The sequence below is a fragment of the Lissotriton helveticus genome, chromosome 6, assembly GCF_964261635.1.
Source record: "Lissotriton helveticus chromosome 6, aLisHel1.1, whole genome shotgun sequence".
Taxonomy (NCBI): Eukaryota; Metazoa; Chordata; class Amphibia; order Caudata; family Salamandridae; genus Lissotriton; species Lissotriton helveticus.
Genome location: NC_136067.1, coordinates 215,014,994 through 215,033,314, shown reverse-complemented (window position 1 = coordinate 215,033,314; position 18,321 = coordinate 215,014,994). Strand labels below are relative to the sequence as shown.

Below are 18,321 nucleotides of genomic sequence, written 5' to 3'. Positions count from 1 at the left end.
AGGCCTCTCCCCTTGTGCTCGGCCGACCCTCCAGGTCCCCGTCTAACAGTAGAAAACTACAATATATTTTTAATTACGCACATTAAGGCAGAGAGAAGGGGTTTCCATTTCTCCAAATACATACATACATACACATTTGCACACGCATGTATACAAGCACACACTAAAAAGAGTCCTGAGTCCTGTTGTGGCCAATCAACTGATATACCTGCTATCCACTTTAAATAGGCTAATCAAAGCCAATCTGGAAACCATTGGTCCGGATATCTAACTTTTTACTACTGTTTGCCCGTTCATACCCACCGCAAGCATCTTTTCCTCAAAAACTGAAGAACAGATTTACATCAAACGACAAGAATAGGTTTTGGCGTTATCTCTGCAGCATGGGAAAAAACACAAAGCACAGTTTAAAAAAATAATAATAATAAAGCACTATGTTGCGGGTCCCGCATCATTTTGGTAGGAGCGCTGACCATGCGTTTTGAATTTACCAATTTGGATACTTTTTTTTTTTTTAGGTAGCATGAAGGCTTTTTTTTTTTTAACCGCGGGTGGGGGAGGAGCAACAGGGAGGACCAAGATGAGAGAAAGCAACACAAAGGGCACAAGGGAGGTGCAACGAAGGGTGAACTGAAGCAACAACTGTAGGTGGAGGGGTGAGGCGGAGAAGCAACAGGCAAGAGAGGTGAGCGAGGGCGGGGAAGAAGAGCAAAGAGTGTGAAAGCAACATGGATTGGCTAGGGTCGAAACACATCGGCAAGAAAGCAACGGGCAGCCAATAAACAGAAATGTCAAAGAGCCGACACTCCTTAGGAGGGAAAAACACAAGATTCACAAACTTGGACACGAATAAGCAAATAAGATTGAACGCAAAGCCAACAGAGGTAAGCAGGGGGCAAGCCTTTGTATTTTATTGGTAAGCCCACTATATGTCTTGCAACAGAGAATGCATGCATGGTCAGGTAAGCTCAATCTAAACACCACACTTTAAGTAGAGTTCGAATTTTATGCCAATTTTGGTGTCATTCCAACTAGATTTTATTTGTGCATTCGAGAGCAAACTTTCCAATGGAAATTCACAAAGTAAATCGCGCTTTTGTGACACTGTCCCGCATTTTTTCATGGCGATAGATGCTTCACGGATTGCCACAAAACTTTACAAGATGGAGCCTAATTGCATGGAAAGTTTTGTACAGATTCCTCAAACAGCACCAAAGTTATTACAAAAATAAAAACTGGAAAATTAAACCTAACTATAGCCACAAAGTAGCAACCACCAGTGAGTAACACGCACAGACATGTATATGATGTATGCGGAGCACCCACCGTAAGTGTGGCAGCTTTTGAGCGATATTATATATACATATATATATATATATATATATATATATATATATATATATATATATATATATATACATATACATATACATATATATATATACATATACATATACACATATACATATACACACACCCACAAAATTCCCTCCATTTAAGAAAGCAGATCAAAAGACACAGCGGGGTAACCAGGGATTTCCTTTGTTGAAGAACGGCATGATGCATTTCAGCAGTAGTGCCTTTGTCAATTGCCAGTGATGGCGGGGCTTGTTGGTCCGTGTTTTTGAACATGCCTTCCACACTGCTATTGGATGGGAGCACAGCTGACCACTATTACACGGAATAAAGTACTGCAGCCCCGGTTCACGGACTGCAGATCCCAGCATGCACTTGTTTAAACTGGATGAATGTCTTTCTCCCAGCCCTCAATGACTTCCTCTTGGTGTCATACATACTCAAATACATACTTCTAGTTAAAATAAGGTGTCTCAATAACACATTATTTACAACATTGACACATTCATACAGCATATCTGATCTGAGAAACCAGAGATTAATTAATGCTCACAGATCCCGTTCTAAAGTGTCTTTACAGACGTAAACATTTTGGCCCATACTCATACATTCAAGTTATTGTGATATAGTTATCTGGCTACATGCATTTAACCCCCAAGTGGATTGGGGTCAATTTACTTTATTCCCTCGTGCCGTAAAAAATAAATATGCATAAAGAAATAAACACAGGCATTGTGTATTAAAGTGGATAATATGAAAAGACAACAGTGCAGTATGGTCCTGCATTACCGTTCCCCTTTTAATCACATCCTACCTTTACTAATACGGTTGTTACGGTAACCCAAACATTCAATTAATTTCCCCGTACTTTGAAATGCTACTACTGAAATAAAAGTTCTCTCTGAAGAGACATCTATCGCGATACAGTTTCCCTCGTTGATTTTAAAAGCTATTCTTCCAATGGGCACTAGATGGCGTTGCAACGTAACAAATGTCATCTTCACCCTTTAATATAGTTTCTGTATACGCCCGCGTTAAGGAATCTCTCTCGGTATCGTCCGTTTTAAGGACGGCTATACTGTGATTTTGGGTCCGGGCACAGCTGTTGCCCATAGCTGCCAAGGTTTCAGATTGCTATGTGGGACATTTTAGGAATTTCAGTGAAATTATGAGTGACATTTCATCAACTATGAGTGACACGTTCTCGCGCGCAAAATCAAGCAACGAAAAGGAGGGGAAACATATAAATAGCAGCAATTACACCCATTTGAGCAACAAGAAACTAAGATCATCTTAAAACTTATGCAAAGCACCAGAAATGGAGGACCTTGACATTAGGGGTTTTCCTGGGATGAAAAAAATGGGGGGTCTCTAAAACGGGCATGCATGACCTATGGAATTAAGTGTATGGCTTACACACAAACTACATTTCTTCACTGGCAGCACTTTGCTGGAAGAATTACGTATTTTATGGCCAGCTTATATCACACTTCACAACCGGGGCAGAAATGTGCATGGTGCAATCCGGTGGTAAAAATATCCCCCCTTAACAACTAGGTCCTGAAACTCTTCCTATGAAACTGAGGAAATGAATGAACAAGTCAAGTTCACGGGGCTTTAAAGACATCACTTAACTCAGCTTGGAGGTGTAGGGATGCCATCAGCTGGAAACGACAGTGCTCTAGCGAATCCCCTTTGACATTAAAGTACAATTTACTGCCAAGACCGAACAAGCATTTACAATGCAACGGTTTCGCCTTTGGAAAAGTTAGAGCTATTGGCAATGTAAAGGACAATGCCATTTATTTATCTGTTTTCAAAACCAACACATAAATACAAATTTTGTCATTTACAATGCCAATAGCTCAAACTTTTCCAAAATGCTTGTTACAATTCTCCTCATATTTGTCAACTTTACAATGCCACCTGCTCACGCTGGACATTGGATTGCACCCTTCCTGCTCAGGAGTCGGAAGAGAGCCCACACCTACTGCCCATTCAATCCATGGCCTCTTGTGGAAAGGTGTCATCATATCCGAGGGTCTTTGTACGCATATAAAGACCCTCGGATATGATAAATTGAAAACTAAAAGTGGAAAATAATACAAAGATAGATCACAACGATTCTACAATTACTGTTTCATGATTTCTGACAGACTGTGACTACATTACGAGGAGTCTTGTATTGGACAACAATAACACTCCATTATAAAGCCTGCAAATTTTTATGTATTTTGTCACTGTTGTTTGCATGTGAGAAAGGGTGTGTATGTATGTTAGAATGAATGCTCACACTTGCTGATAAGGGGTTCTATTTAGAACATCTATTTTAGTAAATATCATGCACTTGAACAATTGGATGTGAATCGTTATTTAAATGTATTATTTATGTATGTCATGTAAAAGAAAACTGTTGAAAAATCTAAAAATATATATATAAAAGACATTTTTTTGCATAATGAAGAATAAATAAAAAAACAAATATGAGACAAGTCTATTGTGTCACCAGATGCACCCTTTGTATAAATAATCGAGTTGGTTGCCAATATTGTTGACTAGTTTTAGGTCATTGAAAGAGGTTTTTCCTGTTTTGTTTTGCTACTTGCTACTCCCACCTCTTGACCGTAAACAAAATTCGGAGTACCCCTGTTATCTTTGCTTAAATTAAATTAGCATCCTTGTTCCCACCTTTCGATATCCATTGCAGTATTCAAGCATGTAAATTAGATGAAACTTCCGATGAGTACATTGCTAAGGCTAGATTGATTAAATGTGCCAATGCACCCCTGTGTAATTGCGCCTGCGGTGTGTAAAGTGAATTCATGTTGCCCGATATTTCTCACATTAGAGTTGGTGTTTCATTTTCAGATAGTATAGCTCGGAAACTGTGGACACGGTTCTCCTCTATCTTTTTATGAGTTGAGTTGTTTAAAAATAAAGCGCAATCTCTGGGACATGTTAGGTGGAATTAATTCACTTTACGCACTGGAGGCTCCTAAAACACGTGCTCGGCTCTGCGCCAAAAAAATCACTTCTTGATAGGGCCCTCGGGTGTTTGAAAGGGCAGTAACAGGACGCCTCTCAAACTCATATCAGCATGCCTATAAGGACTGGGTGGGCTGGGCAGAGAGGCAGGAACATGCGGGCTACACCTGTGCGTGGTGCCGCGGTAACGAGCCAAAAACGTGCACCCGGTCTGCGCTAACCCTTCAAGACAGACCACCATGCTATCCGATATCGGTAATTAGCATTGATTAGTACATTTTAATGTATAACAATTTAGACAAGTATCCCAGATACTACACGAATTTTGTTAGCAGTTCGTTAAAAAACGTGCTTGTAACTTTTATTCAAATAGACATTACAGAGAGCCACCTCGCATATGCCCAAAGCCCCCTTTTTAAAATTCCTTAAACACATTTACACCTGTACATCGGTGGTGGTAGGTACTTTAATAGCAAGGCTTTACATTACCTCTGGGTCAAGACTGCGGCTCTGGCAAGGTTGCAGGGCGTGCTCCTACCCGGGGCTACCTCCCCCTTCAGGTACAGGCAGAGGCGTCTGGCCACCCAGCTCCTCGAGTTCTCTGCTCGGCGCTGGTCCCTCCTGAGAGCTGGGGGCGCAGGAGTGCTGCCGGATGCTGCTCTGAGCAGGCAACGCCAGCGCAACTCCCACCTCTTCCCTCCCTGCTCCCCGAGCTGCCTGTCTCCCACCCTCCCCCTGCCTGTCTCTCCCTTCCACTTTGACTCGTTCCGTTACAGCCAGATCCATCATGCCGCCTCGCTCCCGCCCGTCCGTCCCCACTTTATCCTTTGAAAATTCGAGTAGTACCTTCTCTCCATCCTTGGGTGCGGTGCTTTCCCCAAGCTGGACACAAAAAGCAAAACTCCCGAGTGCACAGGGCAGGGAAGAGTCTTACTGCTCCGTCAAACTTACACACTGGCCGCGTGAAGGTTCCCGTTTACTGTACTGTAGGACAGCAGCGTGGACCCTGGGGAGTTGGGACCGCACATACTCTGCAGCGTACGTGCTGGGGGAGACCTCCGCCTCGCTGCCTCGGGCCCACGGCGCGGTTTCGAAGCCACGCACAGCTGTTCTCCCGCCGTGCCCTGCGTACCGCCGAGCATCATGTTTATCCACCTCAAATCTCGGGCATGAATCTGAGCTGAACAGCTGTCTGTTACACCCTCATTAGCGCGGTCAGTCCACAGAAACATACCGGCTTTAGAGGGTGAATGAAAGCCAAAATGTGGAATAGTGAGCGCAGCGCTGGGGTGGGAGGCTGGGCTTTACAGCTGTGGTGACCGAGTACTAATGGTGTCAGCATTTCACAACTGCTTTTAATTTTGATGTTTTCTACTGCTGCAGCCTTATCCTAGCTTTGGTTACATTTTTTTAGAGATGCGATTTTCAGAGTCATCTACTGTATTTTACTGCCGTTCGAGCAGCACACCTCCGTAATAACGCGGCGTATTAAAGTGATGTTGGCACTCTTCCCGGCTGCCTGGAATTTTATTACACTCTGCAGTTTCCTGGAGCACGCGGAACTCTGCACAAACCTCGGCGCTTCTGTGGAAAGAAAACTAGGCATTTACCATAAGTCTAGCATGAGGTACATCATGAATGCTTCTGTCTGCCCGTGTCTGCGCCGGGAAATGGATCCAAAAAAAACAAGTCAGGTCCCGGGCCGGCAGCCAATCACAGCGCGGCCCGGGGAATGACGTCACGGGGGTGTCCCGGGCCGGCAGCCAATCGCAGCGCGGCCCGGGACAAAGGGGCGGGGCTTAAAAAAAGCACCAGAAACACCCCCGAATCGCGTTTTCGAGAGAAAGCGCGATTGACAGCCTCTGCCTCCCAATGGCTAGCCTCCATTTATGGAGCTAGCCAATGAGAGGCAGAGGCGGTTCTAACATCACTACTGAAAACAAAAGATTTCGAGCTGGGAGGGGCTTCGCCCCTCGCCAAGTCGAAACCTAAAAACGGGGGAGGGCAATAACATGGAAAACACAGACTTTTGAAAAAAAACTTATTTGTAAAACCTAATAGGGATCAGTCAATTAAAGTTCTAGCCAGCAAAGTTACCAATCACAGGGGTCAAGTGGCATTTACCTCAATTGCTCGAGGTGTTCAGTAATCCACTTATCACCAATTTAAGATTTGATCTTAACCAGCGAGTAACATCACCTCAAGAAAACCACGAGGGCTGCGGCAGAGGCGAGTGGGTGTCTGTTTTGTTGATGGAAGACAGGCTGGGTGTTAAAGTAGTTCTGGCCCCTAAAAAATGCTTTCATTTCTCAAACCACGTTATAAATAGAAGATTGGGACGCTTGTATTTTCTAAATGCCAGAGTATTTTCCGAAGGTTCAAAGGCCGAGATGCCAATATGCGCCAAAGGTAAAATGCAGCTTTTCGAGCATTATGTCTAAAAATAGAAACTTGGTTAGTATTTCCTACTATGATAGCACTGCAACAACATCTTCGGTCGAATTTGTGCTAGCTATAAAACTGTTCAAGATGTAGTGGGCCAACACTGCGCAGCAGGATATTAACCCACGGCCAGAGAAATAAAGGCAACGCCGGCGCCCTCGGGTCAAACTGCCTGCCGGTCCAGAACTTTAAGAAGACCTTAAAGGTTACACTCACTCAGAGAGGCCGGTCGGCTTGATAATTAAGCATTTTAGGGCTGCTGACTTCAACTTTGTGCAGACTGATGCATGCAGAGGTGCTTATGTAATTTTAGGCTGCTGGCTGAATGACGCGCTTCAAAAAGGAAAGTACATTAGGCAGCTGATTAAACAAGTCACACTTTAATCACTTACTCTGTTAGCTGCTGCGCACACCATTGATGCAGATCTCCCTGGTGGAACAGGTTACAGAATAAACTGCGGCTGCTGAGGTCGAGCCCCATGGGCTGGGATCAGGCCTTCCCGCTTGCCGACATGCTGCCTGGTGCCAGTGACTCTGGGAGTGGAACCGGGGAGGGGCCGAACTCACCCAGCTGGTCCTGATCTTTATCTTGATGTTTCTGTGAACAGCAGCCATTTGCGTTGTGCAGTTACATAACGGCGGGTGAAAGCAGGGCCCATTGGTCCTGCTGAGGAGCGCCGGCGGCCAGACAGCTGAGGTGCGAAGAAAAGTATCCACGACTCTGCCGATTGCCTGTACTTCCCCCCCACTGCAATCGGTGTTACTCTGTGATGTGACATGACTTCAGTCACTGGCTGCAGCACTCTCACTCGCTCCAGGCTCGGAAAGAAGTATTCTGCCCCCAAAGTATTCTGCCTCACGATTCCGGCGCCACCCGCTAACCATTAATGAGCAGCAGGCCTCCACCTCTAATTTAACTCGCGGGACGTGACGTCGCGTCCCCACATGGCGCCACGGCCAAGTTGCCAACACACAATTTAGCTGCAGCAGCCAGGCGAGGGGCAGGCCCCGCCCGAGTCTCTAGGAAGCAGGGCAGAGCAAAAATTTAACATTATAGCACTGAGAGCAGTAAGTGCACGTCAGATCTTGAACTGTTAGATAGAGCTTGCTGGCAATGAATTGCTGCGCCCGGGTTGGGCGCACGGCACCCAGGTGTCAGAGGCACCAGCGCGCGAACTAGCACCTGGCAGAGATTAAGGCAGCCAGTTTCAGAGCTGTGAGGTCAGGGCAAATATGCGTGACAATGCATTTCAGTGCGGTGATGCGGTAACACCACACTGAAATGCGTTAGTGTCACGCCTGATGCGTGATACTTGGCAGGACTGGTTGCGGCCTCTCCGTGTTTTGGTCTATTGCTGTATAAAATTATCATAGTGCAAACATTGTACTGTGGCAACACACTGGGCGGAAAAGAGGTACAGAATTAAGGGTGGGTGGAATTTGCGTAACAGAGTTAAGCAAATGTCCGCGAAACGGTAAAAAATCTACACGAACACACAGAAATTCCGCGAACAAGCGGGATTGCTTGCTCGCAATGCTTTTTTTACTGTTCGCAATCGCTGTTTGCGTGCTTGGGGGGAAATATCTCATGAACACGCATTTCAGAACGCGTACAAGCAAAAAATTGCGCGAAGTCGCGGAACGCAGAATTTTGGGCAATTTCACATTCTCTGCGGAACGTGAAAATACCCAAATTCCGCGAGCAGGATGGAATTTACCGCCCAGTCCTATACAGAATCACGAGAGAGTCAGGAAGGACTACGAATGAAGCTGTGTCAATGCAAGTCAGCCTCTGGTCTGCCTGGTCACATGCATTATTTTTAAAAACCCTCTCTAAGGAAATTAAGAAGAAAATGATAGTAAAGTTGGTCTGGATTACTTGACTGGTCACAAAGTATTTCATGACAGCCCAGGGGCCTTGCTCCCTCTGATGCAGTGCCGAGTCTGGCAGGAAGGCACCATAACCCAGCAGTGCTGAGATGGGGCACCTGCAGCTCCCAGGCCCACCACAGAGCTTTCAGGAGACCCTCGGGGTTTGGGCACGCTCTGTCTGTCGAGCTGTTCACAGGCAACTCCAGCTCCTTCAAGTCCGCTGGGCCTTGGACTGTCTCTTCATGGTTCAGGTCACTCCTCCTGGCCAGACTGATTTAGAATCGACGAGAGCACCGCACCGAGATTAAGTCGAAGTGAGGCACACACACGTGTCGCTTTGGATCAGCACAGATCCGAGTGCTGTTCAAACGTATTCTTGCTGTTGGGAGGATTGGTTCCATTTGAGCTTTTATTGGCGTAGAGCTTATCTACATAAACTAAAGAATTCCAGCACATACTATTCAACTCTACTTCTCCGGCGTGGATGCCGGTTTGCAATTATTACCGCCATCCCGTCTACGCAATCTGTGGCATCAACTTACAGCTTCTGTTACTCTTTAGAGACAATACACTTGACAAGTACCACTTTTTTAACCCGACCGGGTTAGAATTATCACCGGTTCAGGGCCCTGAAGAGTCGGAGACCACTGTTTCTCTGACGAAACACGTGTCGGCCGGCTGTTTTGTGCTGTGACTTATTAAAGAAACCAGGATAACTACGCTGAATTTTGTCCTAAATGTGTTCGAATTACGCATACACTGTGTAATCTTATTCTGTACGTGTGGAGAGGTAAGAGGGATTTTAAATTAATATGTTTAAATGTATTTATTTTAATAAAAATAATAATATTGTTAGGAGATTTTTATGATTTTAAGGGCAGCGGTAGTTTTTAGACGGGCAGGGGGAGTGTGTCTGCTTCTAGAGTTCAGGAGTGAGGCAGTTGGAAGAAGGGCTGAGGGTCGGGTGGCAGGGAGTCGTGCAGGGTTTATGTTATTAGGGTTTAGGGCAAGGGGAGAGGTATTTGTTAGAAGGTCCACTTTTAGGGCTCAGGGGAGGGGTAGATTTAAGACTGGCTGGGGACAGGGTTAGGGGTCCACTTCTACCGCTCAGGGGCAGGATTGGATGGGTGGAAGACAAGGAAGCCGAGCAGGGGTTCGTTTTTAGGCTTCAGGGGAGGGATATTTGTTAGAAGGGTTTGGTGTGGGCGGTTGCACAGGGGTACAAGGGAGGAGTATTTTTCTTTTTTTTTTTTTTTTTTTTAAGGACACGGTGCGAAAGGGACTGGACTAGGACCCGGGGTCACGAAAAACCTAAATCACGAATATGCCATTTACATGCATGCTTTTAATTCGTTGTAAAGATATGCGTAGTAAAGGCCAATATGTGGTAAAGGTTATATGTGGCAATGGGATTCGCAGTGTAACATATGCTTTGTAAAGGCATGTGTTGCAATAGAATGCTTTCTAACGTCATAGAACCATTTTTCCCTTGTGGATCAGACAACACAATATCGAATACATGCGATTAGGAGAGAGATAAGTAGATCTGCAGATCTGGTGTTTTTTAGGTAAGGAAAGCAGAACAAAGACATACTATGGTCCTTCTTGGGTTATTTTGTTCTCAGAGGAAGGAGCACATGTACTGAGCGACTTGTGCACATTTGTTTATACTTACCAGCAGTCCATCCTTAGTAAAGCTGTCCTGGCTTTCAGGCCTAGGGTCAAAGACTTATCTTACCCAATAGCTCCAAGAAAAGCACTTTTATCATTAGATCTTGGAAACGTGGATGCTGATTCCACTTTAGGTCATAATTCAGAAGATTGTGAGCAAATCACTGTATTCCCATGTAATTTAATTTGTTAAATATGTACAATAAAAAAAGCAGATTGTTGGAACATAGTTTCATCCCTCCACAAAAAGCAGAATACTGTTTGGCATGTAAATGCTCTCTTTGGAGAGCTTCATGGATCCCATAAGGCAGTTTATAAGTGCCTGCTTAATGTAGAGGTTACAGATATGATTGAAGTTGAAGTTTTAAACAAGCAGGTGAAACAGATATCCATAGTACGTGTTAGTCCAGTGAGTTATCTTACCAGAAAGGCAGGTTTGAATCAACGCCCTCCTGAAACACATTAAGAGTTGAGTGTCACAGTACTCTGACTGTAGCACACACTGTAGGTCTGAATTGGGTTGCCTCTGTAAGAGCTCTGTGGATGACTCGTTAGTGGGATAGTGGGTCTGTTAGGGCTATTAATTAGTGGTAATGCTAACATTTTAAATGAGCTCACAATTCCTAGTGCCATTTTTGGTAGTTCATTGTTTGCTGAGAAATTCACATTAATAACACCCAATCTCATTATAGGGTCCTACAAATGACTGCATCAAAGATTAATATTTAAAAAAATACCCTCTCCAGAGTAAACTCCAATTCCCCTGGAAGTCTGTTGATAAGGGTAATCAACCCTTTGTACGCGGCTTTTAGTCCGCATACCATTACTACGCAAGTTGTTACATCGCAAGCGTTGTAATGGCTGGCTTTCCACATCGTAGTTCGGAAAAGGAGCCGCTTCCGTTTCCAAACAAGGACGTGCAGCCCTTGATCTGTTTTTTTGTGCCTCATTAAGTGATTTTCTCCCCACAGTTGTTTAACTCTCCTCACTAAATGTTTTCTCTGCTGCCTCATGTTGTTGGTCATATTGGCGATTTTCCAATCCAACCTTACCCGCCAGCCTTTTTTTCCAATTCTGCCATGATTTTGCTGATGATAATACTGCCCCCACACCTGTACCGTTTGCCTCAACTTTTGTCTTTGAGATGTATGTGGGAGCCCTCCGGCCCACCACGTTGTTTTCGAGACCCTCCGGTACTCTCTGTTTGCCAATTACGAGGGATCTGCAGCCACTCGCAGATCTGACGACGAAGCAGGATAAAGTAGAATAGAGGAACCACGCTTTACTGAGAAGAGGGGGGCCACAATATGAGAGAGTTAAGTGGGGCTGTGTAGTTTTTAGGGTTGTGCAGGGTGTAGTCTTTTAGGTTGCAGGGTTGTGTTTGTGTAGTGTAGAGTAGTATATTTGGGTTTAGGGTAGTGTCGGGGGTCATGAAGGGTAGTGTTTGGGAGTAGGGACAGGACTGGGGGTCGGGGAGGGATGTGTAGGGGGTAGTGTTTTAGTGTTTAGGGTAGTGTTGTGGTGATTTGAGCAGTGTAGGGTAGGGTTTAGGGAAGTGTAGGGAGGTGTGCAGGGTAGTGTTTGAGTGTAGGGAGCGGACTAGGGGAATGGGGAGGGACTTGCAGGGGTTGTGATTTAGGGTAGGGCTGGGGAGTTTGTGTAGGGTAGTGTTTTTAAGTTTAGGGTAGTGTCAGGGGGGTCATGCAGGGTAATGTTAGAGTGTAGGGTCCGGACTTGGGGAATGGGGAAGGTCATATAGGGGGTAGTATTTTAGTGTTTAGTGTAGTGGTGTTTGAGTAATGTCGGGTAGTGTAGTGTTAGAGGGTTTGGGTAGTGTTAACCTCTTCAGCGCGACCGCGATTCCCCCTCCGGTGCTGGGCCCTAATAAAAACGGGCGTGGTCATGACGGAACGGTTCCGTCATGAGCACAGCTCAACCGTAGCTCATGACGGAACCGTTCCGTCATGAGCATCGAAGGGGTTAATATAAACGCTGTAGTGTTATGCGTAGTAATTTAATGCAGTGTAAAAGCATTTTTGGTTAATTTCTAAGCAGTTGCGTTTTAAAAGCATGCAAAGTAAAAACTTGCGAAGTAATGGCATTTACTAAGTAAAAACATTGTAATAAAAACATGCAAACTAATGGTTTGCGAAGTAACGACATACATTCGTTGATAAGTGGTGCTATAGATATGTGCACACGCCTATGGGCGTTTTCTATGAATGCACCGGTTCAGGACAAAGAAGGGTATGAAGGACTGAAAAGTAAGTTATAGCAGAAGAACTGGGATCATGTTCATACTGCAGGATAGTTGCAATATAAGGCATCGAGTTTCCACTTGTTTTTTTTACAAGACGCATCGCAGATAAAGTTGCCAGTTAAAAAGTTAGAGGGAAAGCAAAATGCCAGTTAAGCCAGATCACACATGAATGCCTTGAGTATGTGGGCGCAAATGCCAAGAAAAAAAACTATATGGAGGAAGAAAAGACCAGCACATAACTGTGAAATACACCTGCACATATTAGTCACACTTTTATATCTGTTTCACAAACTTTATATGCATTAATGCAGGTCATCATACTTTGTGTTGCGCACTGAATTACATTTTATGTGCGCTATGCCTGAAACTTGGGTATCAAAACAAATGTGAAATCCTTGGTTTGCTGATAAAATGTGTTGTGTGTGTAAAAATTTAATTTATCTGTGGAGTTTTGCTTTGCTTCAGCTAAAGGGAAATTGCCCACTTGCTTCGTGAACATTAATTGGGCAGCTACGAACTCTGCGGGAGGAGCTTGTAATAAGCTTTGGCTTCAGTGACAAATGGGGCACAAAGTATTGAGTATTAATATTTCTATGATGCTTCCAATAAAAGTGTTGTGTTTGACTTGGTGTTGAAAACAGGATTTCAAGCAATTAAGCCCGCCCCTGCTAGAATGAAATACTATGGATGAAAAGTATATAAACTCACCCTTATTTTGGAAGGATAGAGAGGAAAACCTGTGTTGGGAGGCATGATGTTGGAAGGGCACTAAATGGAAGAACTTTTGGTCCTCAACTATTATAGGCTATTTCATGACTGGCCATCAATTTGTATAATAATACAATGTTGCAAGGCAAATACAGCATTTTAGACAAATGTTAGTGACATGTTGTTGCAAAGTTATCCTTGCACACTGGGCACCCCCATTTTTTGCTGACAAGTAGTGATTATAACTCACTCAGACTATCTTGGGCTCTGCCTATCCAGACCCAGGGCCAGTGCTATGCTGAACAGACACTTAGAATACAGTGAAAACACCTACATACACTAGGGTACACTATGGGTTAGAGTACTCCTATGACTGGCATGAAATCCCCTATAAGGCCCTAGTACATAGTATGGCAGGGGGATCAAAACTACATTTAAGTTCCTAGTATGCAATAGGGGATGGTAGTTTGGAGGCCAGCTGAGGCAAGTTTAAAGCCAGCCCTGTGTTGCAGGAGTGCTTTTAGAATGCAAATTGTGCTGAAACTCGACTTCGGAGTTAGGGGCATTTACAAAATAATAAACTACAATGTTTTTGCCTATTAGGTACTCCCAGGGTTTCCCCCAGGTGTCTCAGGGGTGGTGGGGTCAGGTATTTATAAAGAGGACCCATATAAAACGAGTTTTATATGCCCTGGGTTTAATGAAATTGCACATTTCACTCCCCACATTGTGGTAAAGTGCTTAACAAAATCGACTTTGCTAGGAGCACTGTGGAGTGAGGAGCTGCAATATTTTTACACACCCAGAAACCCTACTTTCGCCCCTAGGTATCCCAGAGGTGTGGGGTTCTCTAGGTATAGGCAGGGTCCTAATAAAATATGTTTCATACGCCCTGGTGCTGGAAAGATGGCCAGATTAATTGTTCCCATTGCAGATCCTCAGCTACATAGGTTAACATAGCAAGACGTTATTAGATAATAACAAACGTTCAGGAGATCATAAAAATATCATTCAAGGACTGTCAAGAATGGTATTGATAAATCCAACAATATGCTATTGAGTCCTGCAAGCTACAGATTAACAGAGCTCACCTGGACCATCACAATTAAGAATCCCCAGCCTGGAGTGCTACCAGGAGATTTGTAAGGGTTTTGTCCATGTGGATTGTGGGAAGCGAAGTGCCAAACTTTCAAGGACAGTCTTGGAGCTTCTAGATCCTTGGAGTAAGTTTTGGACACTTTGGGACCTTCAAAGGAACTTCAGGATGAAGTTCCAGAAGTTCGGAGAAGTTGGGAGTAACTTTCCAAAAAAGCTCCATAAGTGGACCGACTCAACCTGGCCAGCCAAGTTGACCCTCAACTGAGAGTCGGCCTGCCATCCAGGTTCGCCCTGCTGAAAAGCTCCAAAGGTCTGACTTCCAGAGTTGACCATGAATTGGCAGAAACCCAATACAGCAAACACACACCAAATCCGCCTAGAGAAGAGCATAGAGAAACCCCTGAAGAAAATGCCCAGTAAAAGTTTCTAAGTCCGAAAGTAAGAGAGGTGACCAGGATCAACCGTGAGAGTCAAGCCACCCACATTCAACCACGAGCCAGTCCAGATCCCTGGTTCGTCCCACTAGAGGTCTAACTTCCATAAGTTTGAGCAAGAGTTCGCACAAGCCAGCGAAACCGGACTGCTGAGAGCTTCAAGGGACCCCAGGAAGAAAAGCTCCAGAAATGTTTTTAAGTCCGCAGGTAAAAACTTTGACTGAGAGGAGTAGCCACGCAGGGCTCTATCAGTCGGCCTGACACTTTGACTATGTCCCAGTCCAGCATGACCAGATGTCCCAATTGGCGCAATAGGTGTCTATGTGCTATATAGAGCTAAATCTTTAAAAATTCATATCTCCAGTTCACTACTTTGGATTTTTTGGTCAAGCCTGAGTCAGTGCGTATGCGCTGCGAGACTTATTGTAGCGGAGTATGTAAAAGCCGCCCCATCCACTCTCCACTAATATTTTTCATTGGCTTGTGTCATTGTCCTTCGTGAACGCTGGCTTGCAAGTGGTTGTTAGTCCCTCCTTGGTACCGCCTTGTCTGCATTTGTAAACACCCGTGGCGACTGGCCCCTTTACTTCGGATGCAACATGGCATGTCTTATTTAGTTTGTAAGCACTCTTTCTTTAATGGGTTTCTCCTACTGCGGGCATGCTGGGCTTTTCCTGCCATGCCCGCATTCACTTTCAAGCAGCCCGGTACAATGGCGGCGAGGTCTTGCATTTACAAGAGTATGAGCTATTGCCATTGCAAATGACAATAGCCAAAACTTTCGTAAATGCGAGATCTAATGTATTGCAAATGCTTGTTTGCACTGGGGCCAGCGACACCCTAGCTATGTCACTTGTTCCTAGATAATGTATTTTCCCAGTGTGTAGACCATGCTCATTCTGCGAAGAAGTGAGGTTCTCCAGCAGGTATCCCAGGTGGTTGCCCAACAAGTACAGCTGCGTGAATGCTGAGCTCTTAAATCTCGGTCCCATGCATGTGCATTGCATACGGTGCGCAGCCCAGACGTTTGTAGCTTTAGATGTTGAGGTGTTGTCAACAGGAGACAACTTTGCAATTGTGATTTCCAATCTTCGGGATTGTGTGTCTCTGGATTTATTTTTCAGTATATATGCTTCAGGGTTTGTGCTGTGTTCCCTTCCAAACAATTTAAGATTAACCCACATTGAGATCTAATGCTGCCATCTGGTTGGCCTTTGGGCAAAGTATTTGTATTGCAGAAGCAAACGAACCAACTGGGATCGGATTTCGTAGGAATCAAAACCGAATACTAAAATGGCACCATGTCGCGCAAGTCTTAATTGGCTGCAATGCTATGCATTATTATTACGTTAATTGTTCAATAAAATTGGAGAACCTCTTGGCTTAAACCTGTACATTAGCTTTCAGATACATGCTGGTAAATCGTGTGTTTAGTCTTTGTTTGTCAAGTCAAAAACTGAGTACCATTCAAGTATTGTATTATATTGTAATTGCATTTATATAGCAAACTACCCCTGAAGAGGCGTCAAAACGCTTTTTCAGCAAGTAGCACGCTACTCCGGAACCCATAATGGTGCCTACCTCTCCGGTCTATTAATGGTTGGCTACTTCTTTTGGTCTAGCTTTTGTGGCTCTACTGTTCCACCATCTGTCTGAATGCAAGCATGTCTATTTAAGGAGGTCCTTAAAAGAACAAAAAGAAGAGAAAAAAGTTAATCATTTGTGTAAACATTAGGGGAGCAGGCTGGCTGACAGGATTCACCTTTGCCAAGTAGTTACGACAAACTCTGTCAGTAGCTCATCAATGGTTTGCAACCACAATTGTGGTCACACACACTTGATACGCTCCGCTCTGAATTGGAAATTAGAAGAGGCACACTTTTCACACTTCCTTCTGTTTACAATTTGGAAAGGGATTTTACAGTCGCAAATGCTGTGAGCAGTGTACATCTGGACATGGATTCCCAAAAGCCCAAAGAGAGACATGTTGAGTCCAATAGTAACCACTCTCCTGGTGTGACCTCAACTAGTGTCCGCTTTTCTCTGGTATGGCGCCCAAAACCGCTCGAGCTGGTGCTGCTTTTGTACCAATGGGAGCCCCCTCTTTCCTTCCCAGACCATCGTGTGCGTGTCTTGTGGAGGTAGCCGTATTTTTTTAATGTTTGCTTCCCAAAGTTGAGAAAAAACATTAAATGCCGTCCGATCTTGTAGCCTGTATCTTCGGAAGCATTGTTGTAATCTCTGTAGTAACATACAGGCATGTGACTACGCATTTCTATGCCTTTGTGTGCAAAACAGAGGCTGTGGGACTTTATCGGACGGACCTCTGCCTGAGGTCTGAACCAGTCAACTTCTCGCCAGCAGGAGTTGCTTCAGAACATACCTTTTCGGATTTTTCCTTTTATTGTTTTGCTTCACTGTATTTTCTTCTGGCGTGGACTAACCTACATGTGATTTTGCTAACATTTGTGAATAAATAAATAAAACAAGTGACTGCTACTTAACTCAGCACTCAATTTATTGATAAGAGAATGAAAAACAAGCATTAGCAATGCAATAGGTCTCGCAGTTGCGAGATGTTGACCTATTGGCATTGTAAATGACAATGCCTTTTATTTATATGTGTTTAAAAAACCTGCAATAATAACAGACATTGTCAATTACAATACCAATAGGACAGAGTTTCTAAAATGCAAGACCTATTGTATTGCAAAACCTTGTTTTCGTTTTAGTGTCATTTTAAAAATACAAATATTTTCTATTTCTATAAATTGGTGTTGCATTTGTATTGTGTGTAGTGCCTTAATTATTTATTGATTTTTTAAAAAAAAATGCTTTACATACCTGTCTTTAAAGTTAAGCCTGCCTGCTCGCAGCCAACCTACCAACGGCTGAGCATGGGAATAATATTCTAAAACCTATACTGAGCCCTTAAGTGTGTCAGTGGTCTTACTGCTAGTCGTAGATATATATTTACCACTACTAATAACCCACTTTCCAACAAGTGTGACGAACAATTTATGAATGTATCTATTAAACATTCTGACAATATTTTTACTTCATGGGGTGTTCATTATTATGAAAATAATTATTCAGACAATCTGCAGAAGAACAGCACAAAATAAATACGAATTATTACAATTTACCAAGGTGACTAACTGACTCAGGGTATTGTCCCCCCCCCCACATAGTATATCACCGCCCCATATTATACCTCCTGAAAGAGAAAGACATTCTCAGACAGATCAGCTTGATTCAAAGCAAACCTTAATTAAGTACAAATCAGAGGAGAATTTGAAAAATACTTTGTTTTCCTTTTCTACACAACGGCCGCAGTTTCCTTTGTGATCATGGAAATTTACTGAGTGTGACCCATCTAAATAGTGGGCTTCTCACAGCAGTACAATTTATTATTAACAATATTCGGCTCAAAATCCATGCAAAATAGTTAGTAAAAATGTCATACGATTTCAAGTTATAAGGTTTCTGGATGCA

At 43.9% G+C, this 18,321-nt stretch overlaps 1 protein-coding gene across 1 annotated transcript in view; it reads right to left on the bottom strand.

Moving 5' to 3' along the window:
- CDC5L (cell division cycle 5 like) overlaps positions 1-18,321 on the bottom strand; it is a 253,054-nt gene that overhangs the window by 132,242 nt on the left and 102,491 nt on the right. The gene's annotated exons all lie outside the window — the stretch shown is intronic.